General features: G+C 50.8%; 1 pseudogene; it reads right to left on the bottom strand.

Moving 5' to 3' along the window:
* Positions 1 to 1,579: 1,579 nt before the first annotated feature.
* On the bottom strand, positions 1,580 to 2,512 carry LOC102984080 (NAD-dependent protein deacylase sirtuin-5, mitochondrial-like; annotated as a pseudogene).
* Between the last annotated feature and the right edge of the window lie 1,209 nt (positions 2,513 to 3,721).

Below are 3,721 nucleotides of genomic sequence, written 5' to 3'. Positions count from 1 at the left end.
GATCTGTTCCAGATTTAAATGACCTCTCATCCATATTAAGTCATCACTTAAGAGGAATACACAATGACCAGGTTGTTTCTGAGAGTGGAATCAGTGAATTTGTAATTACCACACTTGAGTATGAGCTCATTAGCCGGTCTCATCCTAGGATGTGTAACACCAGAGGACATGTTACAGCCTCATAACAGAATATCCAAGCCTGTGAAGGACTGGGGTAAAGCTGGACACATCTAACCTCGGTGACCACCTACAAGCAGGATGCCTCTTATTTAGGAAGGTCCTTTCCCTCAACCCAAGGCAGGTCCTTCACCCATCAGAGTGAGGGAGCCCCCCACCCTTCTGGAAGGAAGCAAACATGGCACAGGGCTCGAAAGCATGGGTTTTGGAATTTGTGAGCCTCAGTCCCAGCTCTGCCACTGGCTGACTATGAAATTGGCAAGTTAACGCTCTCTGCCTTCATTTCCTCATCTGTTGAGAAAGGAGTAATCGTTGTCTTCCCTCCCAGAACTACCGTGAGCACTAAATGAAATAATGAGTGTAAAGTGCTACCCTGGAATAGCATGTATGTTCCTCCAAAAATTAATAAACACAGAATCACCATATAATCCAGCAATCTGGGTATATACTCGAAAGAACTGAAAGCAGGGACTCGGACAGGTATTTGTACTTCCACGTTTACAGCAGCATTATTCACAGTAGCCAAGAGGTGGAACCAAACCAGGTGTCCATCGACAGACGAGTAAATAAACAAAATCTGGTCTGTCCACAAAATGCAATATTATCTAGTCTTAAAAAGGAAGGAAATTTTGACACATGCTGCAACGTGGATGAATCTTACGGACACATAATGTGAAATAAGCCAGACACGAAAGGAAAAATAGTGTATGATTCCACTTATGTGAGGTCCCTCAAATGTGGATCTGTTAAATTCATAGAGACAGAAAGTAGAAGGGTGGGTGCCGGGGGCTGGGGGAGGGGGAGCGGGGAGTTAGTGCTTAGTGGGTAGACTTTCAGTTTGGGAAGATGGAAAAGTTCTGGAGATGCGTGATAGTTGGTTGCACAACACTGTGAATGTACTTAACACTTCTGAGCTGTACACTTAAAAATGGTGAAGATGGTAAATTTTATGTTATGTGTATCTTACCACAATTTTGTGTGTGTGTGCTCTAGAAAGGGATTTTATTTTCCACCAACCCTTGCGCAGAAATCACAAATACCAGGGTTTTACCCCTCTACTTCCATCTTTGCCCAAATAGCAAAAATACGATCGGGATAATTACTTCTTTTAGACAATCTAATTACAAAGTTGTTTCCCGCCCGGTAACCAACCGAACACATCAGAGGTATCTTATGTTTAGGCTCAAATCAAATAACGTGAATTGACTTGAGAAATTCTGTGACTTCTCCTTCTCAACATGTTGACTACTGTTGCTTCGAAGTCCCCATCACTTATCAGCAGTTTGGATTCCAGATGATATTTTCAGACCTTTCAGTATTCAGCTCAGCATCCACAAGACTGTTTCTCCTGTTGGTGGCCTGGTATTTGGATGTGCTGTGATTTCCTCCTTCCTCAGGGCAATTAAGAAACAGTTTCAGTTTTAGGAGGAGCGAGGGCTTCAGGAAGGTCGTCCCACACGGCCCCTGGAAATGAATCGTGAACCTGTTCATGGCTGGGGTGGTTCCCATGTTAAATTCGACCACTTCTACTCCCTGGGCAGACACGTGGGGGGCAAACATGGCGGCAGGCTAGACCACAGAGGACGTTCCCACCACCAGACACAAGTCTCAGAGGGCCAGCTCCCTGGCAGCCTCCTCCAGGATGGCAGCGTCCAGGTTTTCTCCAGACCACCCCCCGTGAGGTCGCAGCAGGCCCACACATCCTGCCTCTTCACACCGGCGAAGTTTCTCCACTGGGATTCTGGCATCTTGAGTTGCAGGTTCTGGAGCCCCTTTTCCTGATAAAACTGGACAAATTGGACTCTTGTCATTCTCGGCCACAACTCCACACGAGGTACATCGAGTTTTAAATAAGCTACCATGGATTTCCAGAAGGTTCTTGGTGCCAGCCTTGTGGTGCAGCTCATTGATGTTCTGGGTGATGACCACAACCCGTTGGCCCTGCCAGTCCGGCCAGGCCTCACGCTCGGTGATGACCAGGTGCCTGGCGTTGGGCTCCTTGCTCTGCACCACTTCCCGCCGCTAGTGGTAGAACTCCCACACCTGGGGCGGGTTTCAGGCAGAGGCCTGAGGCGTGGCCAGGGCCTGAGCTTGCCATTTTCTCCAGTAACCTTCGGCTCCTCTGAAAGTCGGAACCCCACTCTCAGCACTGACGCCAGCCCCTGACATGAGGACTGTGTGCTTGGCTTTTGCAAAAAGCTTCCAGAAGCCCAGCTGTATTTGAACTTGGACGAGCCATTGTTAGGCAAATCTTGGTTTGCGCAGAGGCTGGAGCGGTCAGTCCACAGTACAGCTGGGCAAGTAACTGGTTTGGGACAATCCAGAGAGGTGGCATCAGGTTTTCTGTGTCGCACTAATTATTGAGATGGGCTCGTTTCCTGCCCCTCCCTCGTCTCTCGGGCCGCAGCTGCCCCAGCGCTGGGCCGGGAAGACACCGGGCCTCGGGCCTCTGCGCATGTGGCTCTTACCACAATTTTTAAAGCAAGAAGAGCCACGTGACAGCCTCTGCACTTGCTGCGCAGTTACTGTTCAGTGCTTTGTTGAATCATGATTATTGGACAAACCTTCTCCAGATCCTGTGTTAGGACTGCTGCTCCCAAGAGGAATGAGACACGGGCTCTGCCCTCAGAGCTCGTGGTCGAACAGGGGCGAGGCATCCACACGGTGTGGGGAGTAAAGTGCTCTAAAGGGCCCTGGGTGATAAAGGCCTGTCGACGGCGTGAGGGGCACTGGGCAGTGACTGGTCGGCTCTTCTTGAGAGACCAGTGGAAGTCAGGAAGCCCTTTCTGGAAAGTGTAACACGTGACCTGAATCCCGAAACCCGGCAAAGTGGTCATCGAGCTCTGGAGTTCGCTGGGGAGAGAAATCTGGGCGGTGCAGGGCCTGTCCTGTCCTGCTGCATTGGTAGCCATGAGGAGGCTGGGGCCAGCAGCAGCCAGGGCTCGAGAAGGGGGCAAGGGCCAGACCCCAGAGGGCTCTGGGCTCGTGAGAACCACCCCTCAACGACACCAGATTGGTTAGCCTGTTTTCCATTGTTACTTCCAGACTAAATAGCAGCTGGTAAAAAGCCGGAAAAGCCTAGTGTTTTCAAGCCCGCTCAGAGAGAGTGATCCACACGGGTCTGTGGCGCATCGAGTGCTGATTCAGACCCAAATTGCTCATCATCCGAAGGAGTGCTTAGCTATTTGCACACAAACCTCAGTCTGGCACAAACCTGCTGCTTTGTGCAACTCCAGCAGCAGAGAAAACGTCTCTGCTCATTTTTCTCAGCAGTGTTTCAAACTGAGCTTTATTGATTATGACCTCGTATTCAGTTCAAATAAAAGACTTATGTAGGGCTTCCCTGGTGGCGCAGCGGTTGCGCGTCCGCCTGCCGATGCAGGGGAGCTGGGTTCGCGCCCCGGTCTGGGAGGATCCCACGTGCCGCGGAGCGGCTGGGCCCGTGAGCCGTGGCCGCTGGGCCTGCGCGTCCGGAGCCTGTCCTCCGCAACGGGAGAGGCCGCAGCAGGGGGAGGCCCGCATACCACAAAAAAAAAAAAAAAAA

The sequence above is a fragment of the Physeter macrocephalus genome, chromosome 14, assembly GCF_002837175.3.
Source record: "Physeter macrocephalus isolate SW-GA chromosome 14, ASM283717v5, whole genome shotgun sequence".
Lineage (NCBI taxonomy): Eukaryota > Metazoa > Chordata > Mammalia > Artiodactyla > Physeteridae > Physeter > Physeter macrocephalus.
The sequence above is the reverse complement of the archived record's forward strand: the minus strand, read 5'-3'. Positions and strand labels throughout refer to the sequence as shown.